This window comes from Sarcophilus harrisii, chromosome 5, assembly GCF_902635505.1.
Source record: "Sarcophilus harrisii chromosome 5, mSarHar1.11, whole genome shotgun sequence".
NCBI classification, from domain to species: domain Eukaryota; kingdom Metazoa; phylum Chordata; class Mammalia; order Dasyuromorphia; family Dasyuridae; genus Sarcophilus; species Sarcophilus harrisii.
In genome coordinates this window covers 2331517-2345467 of record NC_045430.1, presented here as the reverse complement: position 1 = coordinate 2345467, position 13951 = coordinate 2331517, and positions in this window count along the sequence as shown.

Below are 13951 nucleotides of genomic sequence, written 5' to 3'. Positions count from 1 at the left end.
ATCAGGTATAAGAATCATATATTTTCATAAGCTTCATCTTTCCCTCTTCTCCTAAGCTTCATATTGACCATGTTAATCACTTATTCAAAAAATCAAAAATCATTTTTTACCTAGGGTAAAATGCAATTCTAACTAAGATTTAAAATCCTTCATAATTGGGTCCTAGCATTCCTTTCCAATCATTTTACACATTCTACTTTCACATGACAAGGTAGTCTCTTCATTTCACATAGCATGCCTTCAAGCCAAACTGGTCTACTTGCCATTTCTTAGAAATAACACCTATTCTGCCACCCCCAAGCCTGTGAACATATTTTTTTCCTCATGGCTGGAATGAATTCACCCTTATCGCAACTTTGAATCTTAGAATCTCTACTTTTCTTCAAAGCCTTGCTCTCTTCCTTCTTCATGAGGTCTTTCCCAATCTCTTCTTCCCCCTACAATTGCTTTTATCCTGTCCACAGAATTTTATGTAGAGACGCCCCTGGTCAGGGAAATAGCAAACTGCTCCCGTGATAATCCATATGAGATTATGAAAAGTTGACATGGCTGAACGACAATAATAGCAAAATCTCTCTGGGAACAGAAAATATTGCTTTTGTGCCTTTGTATCCTTTACATTTAGCACAGTGGGATGGCACGTGGTGGATGATGAAGAAATACTTGCTGATCAATTATTTGATTCCTGGACTGCTGTTAGAAAATAAACTTGTGAATTGAGATTCATTTGTGCTCTCAATCTCAACTGCAGTACCTATCATATAGTAGACACGTAAATTCTTTTCAATTGAATGATTAGCTCAAGGAGTTGATAGTAGAGTGATATAATAAAGGTACCAAATAAAGAACTCAATCTCTACTTCAGTGCCTATCATATAGCAGGCACTTCAATTCTTTTTGATTGAATGATTAGCTCAAGGAGTGGATATAGAGTAATATAATAAAGGTACCAAATAAAGAACAACATTATCCCCATCATCATCATCATCATCATTGTAGCTTGCATCTAGAGAGTTTTCAAGTTTACAAAGCATTTTTACATCCGTTAGCTTATTTGATCCCCACAACAATCGTGTGAGGTAGATAAGTACCATTTTAAAAATAAAGAAACTGAGGCCGAGAGTTTAAATTACTTGCTCAGCATTAGAGAGATTTTAAGTGTCTGGGGCAAAAGTTGAACTCGGGTCTTCCCAGTACCAAGTTCTGTACTCTAAACACTGTGCTACTCGGCTGCCTTAATATTTTTAATTTACATGAAGGAGAGCTGGCATCTTGTCTTCCACAAACATAATGAGGACGTTTAATTAGGTATTGCTGTATAGATACAGTCTGAGTGATCCAGGAAGTTCCTTTGATGAATTTGGGAGTCATTGTGAATGGAATTTAAGGGTGCTAAATTTTAGGTTAGATCATTTGTGCCTATCTCATTCTGCTAGGTTTCATACAATGATGATAATGAGGAGGAGGAGGAGGAGGAGGAAGAGAATGATGGTGATGATGATGATGAGAATGATGGTGATGATGATGATGGTAATGGTGATGGTTATGGTTGTGGTAGTTATGGTGATGTTGATGATAATAGTAGCTAATATTTACATTACATTTTAAAATTTTGTAGAGTATCTCAACTCTGTATGTGTTTTGTGTGTGCATGTGGGGTTTTTTATGTGCACATGTGCTTCTTGTCACTACCATTTGATTGAAAGACAGAAAGGCAGACACTAACTTTTTTTATCTTTCTGCTCCCCCAAACTAAACTTGGTACCTGGAACATAGAAGGTGCTTAACAAACACTTGTCAAATTGAATTGAATGTACCCAAGGAGATTTTCCTCCAGCCTTGTACTGCACATTTCTGTGTTAAACAACGGTTCCTTCTCTGTTTTTTCCACCACCCATGGGATGGGAAATGCTTGTGACTCTATTCCAAGTAACAAAAGATATCTCCTAGGAGAAAATAACACTGTTTGTTTTAGGGATGGTAATTCAGCACTCTCTGAGTAAGGGTTTTTGCATCTCGCTACTGCTATGGACACCAGAGAAGGCTGCCGATTGGACTGATATTGGTAATTTTTTCTCCATTTATTTCACGTGAGCTTCTTTTAGGTATAAGGTCTCTGATCTGGCTTTCAAGATAAAGTGGAAAACATAAAATTAATTGAGCAAAGAAATACACAAAAACAATTGTAGAGAAAATTGGAAAATAATCTGGCAGAAATGAGTTTAGACCCACACCTCTATAATACATTCTAAATGGATATGTGACCTTAATATGAATGATCAGGAAAATGTAGATGAGAAGCAGATCATATGCTTGTCACAACTATGGTTAGGAAAAGTATATTTAATAAAAGAAGAGATGGGATAATGAGAAAGGATGAAATAGGGAGTGTGGATTGCATGAAATTGGAAAGCATCTGCACAGACAAAATGAATGAATCTAGAATTAAAAAAACAAGGTGGTCAAATGGGGGAAATCTTAATATTCAATTTGCCTAACAAAAGTTTGTATCAAAATATGTAAAATATATATTTATAATTTACACATATGCATGTATTTGTGTTTATAAAACAGACATTCCCCAAGAGAGAAATGGTCAACACTAACAGGAGTTAAAAAATACTCCTAATCACTAAGAAGAGAAATGGGTATCAAAACAACCCCGAGGTTTCATGTTACATCCTGCAAGTTGGCAGAAAATGACAAAAACCATATGGGAGTTCTCTGGCTTGTTCAGATTGTGGAATGACAGGTGCACTGATACATTGCTGCTGGAACTGAAGAACGGCAAGAGCATTTTGAAAAGCAACACAGAATTTTACAAGTAAACTAACGAAACTGTTCTTGTCTTTTCAATCAAAAACTCACTTCCTGGATTTCAAGCCCCCAAAAGCTATTGATAGGGGAAAAAAATCCCCCTCCCCACACACACCTAAATATTTATCAGCAACACTTTCTGTGCAGGCAGAGGAGTGGAAACAAGGTAGAAGCAATGTCTGGATAAATCTTGGTACCCAAGTGTAACAGAGTATCGGTGTGTTGTAATAAAAATGATCTATGTGATGAATACAAAGGATGGAAAGATTTATAGGAACTGAGGGAGAATGGAATAAGCAGAGCCAAGAAAACGAGACCCAGGGACTACACCAATGTCAACGGAAAGCACCAGCAGACACGGAAAAGAATGAGAAAGGGAATTAACAAGATCATCGCCATAAAGCTCCATCTGAAAGAAGGGATGTGAGGACCCCAATCCATCCCTTCTTCACGGTATCAGCTGGTGCCGACTGCGCCTCTTTCAAGTTGTGGGAGCCAGTCTTCTCTCGCCTCTTTTGCAGTTTTCCTTCCTCCGCAGCCCACGCGGACAGAGGCTTTTCAAAATGACAGGGGGAGGAAAGGGCTGGAGAAATGGGGGGGGGGCCGAAAAGCGGGGTGGGCAGGGGGTGGCCCCGCACTAGCGCAGAGGGGAAGAGGAGGAGAAGCCGGGCCCAAGAGCTTATTGCGCTGACGCTGCTTCGCGCACGCCCCCCTCCCCTCCCCCCGCCTTCGCGGAGACCAAGGCTGTTGACAGCTGCAGCTGGACTGCAGTTCTCTCCTTCGGATTTCTTTTTCTGCCCCTGCCCCCTCCCCACTCCACCCCGCCCCCTCCCCCCTTCCCCTTCTCCACCTTCTAGTTCCCTGTTCACCTGGTTCCCCCCCCCCCCCCCCCCCCCCCCCCGAGGGGGGGAGGAGTTTTTTCTCTCTCCAACCCCCCTTCTCGCCGCCCCTCTCGCCCCAGTCCAAACTCCTTCTAGAATACTCCTCGCCTCCAGTTGGGGAAAGGGGGTGGGAGACGGGGGTAGGGGGCGTCCAGAGGCGGAGAAGAAAAAGAAGAAGAAGGAGCTGAAGAATTGTAGGATTGTGCAGGGGGACCCGACGCCAGCCCTCCTTTCCTATTTCCCCCTCTAACCCTTTCCCGCCGCAGTGACAACGCAGCCACTTAGGGGTCCAGTCCCAGGCCAGCATCCCCTCCCGGCCCGTCTCCTCCTTCTCCCTCTCCACCAGGAGGCAGCCCGGACCTTTGATGGCGTCACCTCTAGCCTGCACCGGGTCCGAGGACCAGTGTCAGCTTGTCCCGGAGCTTGGAAAGGGAGCGTCCTTGCCTGGCACCCGCAGGGGCCGAGCCGCGTCACCCCGATCATTTTCCCTGGGCTGGATGCTCCCAGTCTGTACCAGGAGGCTGTATTTAAACGTGCCTGGAGGGAAAGCGCTCTGGCCGGGGGGATCCTTGTTTTGTGTCTGTGCGCGCTTTAAAGATGACGGAGAGACAGCGAGACCCCCTGGCCTTGACGGTTGTAAGATACAGGGGGAGGAAGACCTAACTGAGGGGCCCCACTCTGAGGGATTCTAACCTAGAGACTCGGCCCCAGCATCTCCCCCAATTCAGAGCCTTCCTCCTTCCTGTCTCCATTATTTTGAGCTATTACTTGGAGAAGGGGTGTGTGCGGATGTGCTTGGTGCCTGATGGAAGCAAATAAAAAGAAACTAAAGCTCAAATCACTCAGATAATTAGCTCTGGTTTCCTGGGGTGCCAGAGCCTGCTTATATGGATACCTCGGTTCCAGGGGGCACTGTCAGTAGTGAAAAGATGCGGGCAAAGTCCTAGGACAAGAACATGCTGCCAAAATCATCAACGCTGGAAAGCTTTCTGCCAGGGCTGGGTGTTTTCCGTCAATTTCTTTCCAGTGCTTCTTAACGATTTGCTTTAAGCGACCTGTTTGGTAAGTAAACTTGCCAGGGTTAATGTGGAAGAACTGTCCCTGCATCTTTTGTAAATAAAAAGCTTTCATCTAAAATGAAATAAACGGACTTTAAAAATTTTATTGGAGCTCAGGCAGAAAAAAACATGTTTGTCTGTTTGAGGCAAGACTTGATTTGTTAAAAGTGGGCTTTGGGAATTCTCTTGGGCTTTTAGGAGAGTTTAGAAATCGCCCTTCTTCCCCAAACCCACAGACCTCCCCTGCCCGTCTCTCTCCCTCCTGGGACATTATAAAACTAAACAAACAAACAAAACAAAAGGGACACGCATACCTGTTTGGTACAAGGTTTCAGCTCTTAAAAGTGGGCTTTAGATAAATGTCTTGGAGTTGGAGCAAAGTCTGAAGGTCTCTTCTTTCTCTGATTCATAAGTACCTCCTGCTTCTCCCTCCCTTTTCTGGGACCTTAAGAAAAAAGAAAAAAAAAAAGAGAATGGGAATGTGTGTTGGCTACAAGGTTTGGACTCTGCTCCTTCCTGATCCATTTTTTCTTTTGTAGCAAGATAACAGTACAAACGTGTGTGTATCGGATTTAATATAGATCTTAACATATTTAGGATGTATTGGACTACCTGCCATCTAGGAAGATGGAGTGGGGGAGGGTAATTTGGAACACGTTTTGCAAGGGTCAGTATTGAAAAATTACCCTTGCATATGTTTTGTAAATAAAAAGCTTTAATAAAAACATTTTTAAAAGACAATTATATAAATATATATGCAGAAAAATTAAATGAGCAGAACCAATGCATAACAAGAGCAACATTGTGCAATGATCAACTACAATTAGCGTTAACTCTTCTCAGGAATAAAATGAGACAAGAAAACATCCAGAGGACGAATTTTGGAGTCTGAATGCAGATTAAATCTTCTATTTTCAATATTTTTTGTTTTTTTTTTCAAATTGGTTTGTAAACCTTTTCTTCTTTCACAACATGACTAATAGTTTTACATGACTGCACATATACAACCTATATCACATACCATCTTAGGGAAAATTTGGAACTCAAAATTTCATTAAAATAAATATAAAGATTTGTTTTTACATGAAATTGGAAAATAAAATACTATATATGAGAATATAAATTATTGTTATAAGTGTACTGTTTCTGTTCTGAAGCTAAGAATTTAGTACAAATACACTCCTAAATGATAAGCCCATAGGTCAGGAGCCATAAAAACTGCAATTTGGTGGCAGGATGTGCAATAACTCTGATTCTCAATACATTTCCACATTTGTGTACGTGTGAAAAAGCAATTTTAGTTTCCAAATTAGATTAGCTTTGAAAGGGCTTTTATATACATAAACAAATGTTATTCTAGGCACATCAGGAGAGTGTTTTGACATCACCAAGTGAGTTTTCACACCAATAAAATAACAGATCCAGATACTTAGTTGAAAAATATTTAACATCGTCAAAGTAGATTTTCACAGGCCTATATCAGTTTCTACTACATAAACAACATCTAAATAAGCAGACCTTAGACATAAGTTTTCTTTATTTGCAAATTGGAAATTATAGTGTCCATTCTACGGGTACTGAACTTAACTCATAATTGCCCTTAAAGAGTTTAAAGTCATGATTTTTAAAAGTGTCATTTGTATAAAACTCCTAGAGAAATGAACTTGTCAAAATCGCCTTGATAATCTCTTTTTTTTTGCATCGCTTTTCCCTCCAGAATATTCCTCTTTTCTTTACAGTTCTCAGTCTCAAGTGGTGTACAACTACATTGGGCTTAGGAAATGTGTTTCCTTAAGTATGAAGTGGAATTTTAAGTCGGGCTTAACCTTGTGTTTAAAAGTACTGTTTCTTTAAACACAAGACTCATGAAAGGAGAGAGTAAGATAAATGAGATGGAGGAAATTACTGAGGAAAACAGTAATTATAATTATTTTTAAATCTATATAACAAGTTTTCTCATAAAAGGCTTCATTTTCCAATATATAGAGCACCAAATCAAATTTGTAAAAATAAGAACCTTTGACTAAAAGGTCAGAGGATATAACAGGCAGTTTTCAAAAGGAAGGAATCAAAGCTATCTATAATCATATGAAAAAATGCTCTAAATCACTATTGATTAGAGAATGCAAATTACAACACCTCTGATGTATCACCTCACACCTAACAGATTGGCAAATATGACAGAAAAGAAAAATAATGAATGTTGACCAGAATGTGGAAAAATTGAAACACAGATTGACCATTCGGAAAATTTAGAATATCCTACAAAATATAAAATCCGCCTTACCTTTGCTCAAAGACCATGGTTAGATCTGACCCGTGAAAACACACACACACACACAAAGGCTATATTATAAATAATTTATAGCAGAAAGAAGGAAGCCGGATTAACCATCAATGGAAAATAGCTAAAGTTGTTTAGCATTGTGATGGAATATTATTGTACTGTAAGAAATGATGAGCAGGATGCTCTCAGAAATACTTAAAAAGACATCTGATACAAAGTGTAATGAGTAGAACAGGTAGAACAGGAGATCATATCAGCTGTGAACGATTTAACTATCTTTAGCAATACAACAATCCACGACAGTTCCAAAGAAATTATGGTAATAAAGGTAATAATCTCCAGAGAAAGAATTGGGAGTCTGAACATGGTATAAAGCATATTTTTGTCTTTTAACTTTCTTTTTTTGGGGAAGTCTTTCTTTCACATGACTAATGTGGAAATATGCTTTGCATGACTGCACAGATATAACCTATATCAAATTGCTTGTTTTCTCCATGAGGGGAAACAGGGGAAGGAAAAGAATTTGGAACTCAAATTTTTTTTTAAATACCTTAAAAATTCTTTTACATGTTTAATTGGGGAAAATATTAAATTATTTTAACAGTAAAGTGTTATCCACTCAGCTCAGCCAAAAACACTCCGATCAATCAACTCTACTGATATCATTAGAGGACTTTAGGAGCTCTTTAATCTCCTCTAGGGAGATGCTCGAGCTGTGATATATGTCTCCTATATGAGCATCCCCTCCTCCCCGGTAGCAGGGTGGTAACCTCTGAGCGAGTTCACCCTTGTATAAATGGGGGAAACTTTTTTGGTAATTTTCTCTGTTTTGTCTAATTACATGAAGTGTTTTGTCTAAATGTATATATGTCGAAATTTAAGTCTTTTGAGGGCTATGGAGTTTTACATCTTTTTTTTTTTCTTTCTTTATTTTTGAGTTTTACATCTTTTTAAGAGAAGTCAACTTTTCTGGTTCTACATCTGGCAATTCTAATATTAGAAAGAATTTGTCTAAGTACCCAATAATTTGTCTAAGTCCGGCTTCTAAATATCACTTTATTAGATTCTGTGAGTACCTTTGACCCCCGTATTAAAGCCCTTTCTTTGTGCTGTCATTATGCAGGGGAAGGGACTTTTTGTTTTATTTCTGAGACTAGATGGAAGAGCATGGAGTCCTATTAAGTTTTGACCTCACTGCCTCCAACCTAGGTCTGACTCTGCTCCTAACCCCTCCTGGGAGCTCATCATATTGGTAACTAGGATGTTGAGGCACCAGAATATTTGAATTTGTTAAATCCATCAGATTCATTTCTCCTGGTAGCAATGAAACATCCGACCACTACCACATTTGACTGTAAAGCAATTTAAAAATAACTTACTATATAGTAAACATTAATACAACCAATTCAGTCCATCAACAAATATCTATTAAAACAACATACTGAGGAATAAAAAAAGAACAATTTCCTCAAGAAATTTAGATTCCATCAATTAACCTTGTTTTGCACCAATTTACATTTTAAATAAATGAATAAAGTAAACAACTTTTCAGCCATTTTCTGTCTCTAAAAGGGTTCTTTTCATATAGTCAAAGTGAAAGTCTATTGGTTCAATTTTTTATTTTGCATTTCATAAAAGTCCTTGTAGATTCCTTTAGCTTACATACTTGTCTACTCTTAATTGCAATATGCTGCTCTATTGACTCTCTGTGGGACATTTAGACTGTTTAGACCAGTTTTGTGGGCTAAAAACAAATTGACAATTGTACTTTTTAATAGCTTAAAAAAAAAAACTTTCAAGGTTTATATTTTCAAAAGAATGGGCAAGAAGCATAATTGTTTTTAAACTATTATAGCATATAGTCAGATTGCTCTTCAAAATTCTATACATATTTCCAAAATTAACATGCTGCACGAGAAAAATCAGATCAAAAAGGAAAAAAATACAAGTATATTCATTTTAAAAATATTTCCATATGAATCGTGTTGGGAAAGAAAAATCAGAACGAAAGGGAAAAACCAAGAGAAAGAAAAAGAAAAAAATAAGTGAACATAGTGATGTGATCTTTTTGTGTGGGATTTATAGAAAAATGTATTATTTGACATCTAAGGGAGGGACTAGGGAGCAAGGAGGGATAAAAATCTGGAAGACAAAGGTGAATTTTGAAAATTATCTATGCATATCTTTTGAAAGAAAAGCTTTAATAAAATTATAAAAAGTTAAAATAAACTCTGATCATTCATTTATACATTGGAGGCTAAAATTGTGTTATACATTTTTACCTATTTTCATATATTAAGATTAAAGTTTACATCAGATTTTCTGTTCTCCTAGTCTACATTCATGTTTTTCTATAATAAATCTAGAGTTCAAATCGCCTTCAGACATTTAACACTTCTAACTTGTGTCTTTTTCCCTTCAGGCTTATCAAACTCTAATGTATATTGGGGATTAGGCATCTGAAATCATTAGTCCTACTGATTTACTTTTTGAATCAAAACCAGATTTTTAATCACTTAATATTTTCAAATTTGGAATGAAAACCACTTTTTACCAGTGTTGTTTTTTGTTTTGTTTTGGTTTTTGTTGTTTTTAATTCCTGTAAGATAATTTTAATTCTCTAAGAGAACTACATAGTGAGTTAGCATGCTTTAATTATCTGAACTCAGAAATTACTGTTCCTCTGTGCTTTATTTAATCTTTATTATACAGAGAAGAGTAGTAGGACAGAGATAAAAGAGACAGCACAAATCTCAATCTGGCTGAAGACATACAACATAGTCAGAGGAGTCCTGGTGTAATTTTCAATCTGGAAGCAGCTATATGAAAAGTCAAGCCTGTTCCTCCAGTAAACACAGATCTTAAATTTCTTCTGAGACCAATCACAGAAAATCAGAGTCAGAAGGCATCTCAGAAATCCTATAGTCTAACCCAGAGTTAAAAATGAAGCATTAAAGGAGCTTTTAAAGAAAGCAATGTTCCTTGTTCCAAATTAAAATATAACTATAAGGACATGATGCTATAACTTAAGGAAAGATAATTAATGTGCCATTGTACAGAACTTTTTTCAGATCAGTCATAATGCAAATTACTTTAAAATTGAGTACCAAAAATGACTAAATTATGCATCCTTTTTGATTTTAGCAATCTTAAAATTATAAAGAATATATACTGTTTCATATAGTATATTGTAATATATACTAAAATAAAGAACCCAAATGTTCAAAAATATACAATTTTTATAAAATACAAAATAAAACAATTTCTTTTTGAAAGAAATGGGAACTAAAGGAATACTGACCAAATGGGGAATGACAGAACAAAATATGGTATATGAACATAAGGAAATTGCCATTGTGTTATAAGAAATACAAGAAGGATGATAAAAGAAATGATTTCAAAGACACAGGAAAATTTCTATGATTAATACAAAATATTAAGAACCACAGGAAAAAAAAAACCTGTATTTTTAACATTGAGAGTCTTTCAGACTTGAACACAATGATCAAACACAATTGCAGAAGGTTCCTGATGAAACTGCAACTTAACTCCAGACAGAAAGATGATAGACTCAGGGTGCAAGCTGAGTCCTATTTATTGGAGGAGGCAGTGTAAGAATCAGTTTTGGTTGACTATGCATGCAAGTTTCATTTTACTTTTTCCCCATGAGAGGAAAAATAATTTAAAAATTTTGAAGCAGGCTTTGATTTCAAATCCATTATGATTCCATTTCCCCACAATTCATTTTGTTTCTAGACATGTGCTCATGTTTTCTTTTCTTTTTTTTATTTATTTATTTTTATTTTTATTTTTTTAATTTAATAGCCTTTTATTTACAGGATATATATACATAGGTAACTTTACAGCATTAATAATTGCCAAACCTCTTGTTCAATTTTCCCTTTACCCACCCCCTCCCTAGATGGCAGGATGACCAGTAGATGTTAAATATATTAAATATAAATTAGATACCAATAAATATACCAAAGTTATTTTTCTGTACAAAAAGAATCAGACTTCTGAAATATTGTACAATTACTTTGAAGGAAATCAAAATGCAGGTGTGATAAATATAGGATTGGAATCAATGTAATGGTTTTGTCATCTCCAGAGTTCTTTTTCGGAATATGGTTCAGTTATTCTGCTCCATTAGGAATGATTTGGTTGATCTCATTGATGAGGATGGCCTGGTCCATCAGAACTGGTCATCATATAGTATTTTGTTAAGGTTATAATGATCTCCCTGTCCTGCTCATTTCACTCAGCATCAGTTCTGTAAGTTTCCAGGACTTTTCTGAAATCATCCTGTTGCATTTCTTACAGAACAGTAATATTCCAAATATTCATATACCACAATTTATTCAGCCATTTCTCCAACTGATGGACATCCATTCAATTTCCAGTTTTAGCCACACAAAAGGGCTGACAAAATTCGTCAATACAGGTCCCTTCCTTCTTTATAATTTTTGGATATAATCCCAGTAGTAACACTCTGGATCAAAGGTATGCACAGTTTGATAACTTTTTGAGCTAGTTCAAATTTTTTCCAAAATGGTTGATTTTTTCAACTCCACCACAATGATCAATGTCCCAGTTTTCCGCATTCTCCAACAATTCATTATTTTTTCCTCTCATCTTAGCAATCAGAAGGTGTGTAGTGGTATCTTAGAGTTGTCTTAATTTGCTTTCTTGATTATAATTACTTTTGGAGCATCTTTTCATATGACTAGAAATAGTTTCAATTTCTTCATCGAAAATTGTCTGTTATATCCTTTGACCATTTTTCAATTGGAGAATTGTTGATTTTTTATAATTAGAGTTAATTTATATTTTGAAATGAGCCTTATCAGAACTTTGATGTAAAAATATTTTCCCAATTTATTGCTTCCTTCTAATCTTTGTCTGATTAGTTTTGTTTGTACAACTTTTCAGTTTGGTATAATCGAAATTTTCATTTTGATCAGTAATGATCTCTAGTTCTCTTTTGGTCATAAGACCTTCCCTTCCACAGGTCTAGATTAAAACTTATCCTAGTTCTCTAATTTTAAATCATTCTTATGCCTAGTCATGAACCCATTTTGACCTTATTTGGTGTACGCGTTAGATGGATCAATGCCTAGTTTCTGCCATATTAGTTTCAATTTTCCCAGCAATTTTATCAATAGTAAGTTTTATCCCAAAGCTGGATCTTTGGTTTATCCAAAGGAACTAGTTGCTATATTTGTTAACTGTTTTGTCCTGAACCCAATCTATTCCACTGATCAACTAATTATTCTTAGCAATCCAAATAGTTTTGGTAACTGCTGTCTATAATATAATTTTAGATCTGGTACAGCTAAGCCACCATCATTTGATTTTTTCATTAATTCCCTTGAAATTTTGACCTTTTGTTTTTCCATATGAACTTTGTTTTATTTTTTCTAGGTCATAAAATAGTTTTTGGGATCTGATTGGTATAGGCTAAATAATAGATTAGTTTATAATATTGTCATCTTTATTAATATTTGCTCGCCCTATCCAAGAGCATTTAATATTTTCCAATTGTTAGATCAGACTTAATTTGGTTGAAAAAGTGGTCGTAAATTTTCATAAAGTTTTGATTTTCCTTGGCAGATAGATTCCAAAATTTATATATAGTAGTTACTTTAAATGGAATTCTTTGTAACCTGACTGTTGGATTTGTTTAGTGATATATAAAATGCCGATGACTTATGTGGGTTTATTTTATAACAGCAACTTTGCTAAAGTTGTGGATTATTTCGTAACCTTAGAGAATCCTGGGATTTCTTAAGTATAATCATTATCGGCAAAGAGGATAATTCTTTCCTCATTGCCTATTCTTATTCCTTTAATCTTTTTCATTCTTATTCTATAGAAGGTTTCTAATACAATATTAAATAGTACGGTATAGGGAACCTTGTTTCCCCAGATTCTTTTGGAATGGTTTGCAGTTTTGTCTCCATTACATATGATTTTACTGATGGTTTTAAAAGATGTGCTGATTATTTTAAGGAAAAGTCCATTTATCCTATACCCTTGAGAAAATTGAATGGAGATAGAAAGGGAATATATTTCCTACAGTTCATGGAACCTATTCAAAATTATCATATATTAGGACATAAAGACCTAAAATTAAAATGCAAGAAAGCGAAAATAGTAAATGCTTTCTTTCAGATCAATGCAATAAAAACTTCATTCAACAAAAGTTAGGGAAATAGACCAAAAAGTAATTGAAACTAAAAACTCATCTTAAAGAATGATTGGTAAGCAGCAAATTATAGATACAATAATAATTTCACTAAGATAATGCAATGATGAGACATCATACCAAATTTGTGGATGCAGAAAGGTAAAAAGGAAATTTATATCCTTAGAGGCTTACTTGAATAAAACAGAGAAAGAAAGATTTGAATTGGCTTAACAAAAAAACTAAAAAAATAAATTAAAACCCCAATCAAATACTAAAATTGGAAATTCTAAAATTAAAAAGGAGAATTAAAATATTGAAATAAAAAAACTTATTGACTAATTTTAAAAACTTAAGAGTTGGTTCTATAAAACAATAAAATAGATAAGCCTTTGGTAAATCTGATTAGAAAAAGGAGGAGGAAAGAAATTAGTAGTCTAAAAATGAAAAGGAGAACCTTCCACCAATGAGAGGAAATTAAGAAATAATAAGGAGTTATTTTGTCAACTTTATGCATTTTGATAACCTATGAAATGGATGATACTCAAAATATAGACTTCCGACTAACAAGGAGGAAGAAATGTTGAATAGTCCCATTTCAGAAAAGAAATAGAACAGGCAATTAAACGGTCCCAAGAAAAATCCCCAGGACCAGATGGATTTACATGAATTTTCCAAACATTTAAGAACAATTGGCCTAATGCTATATAAATTATTTGAT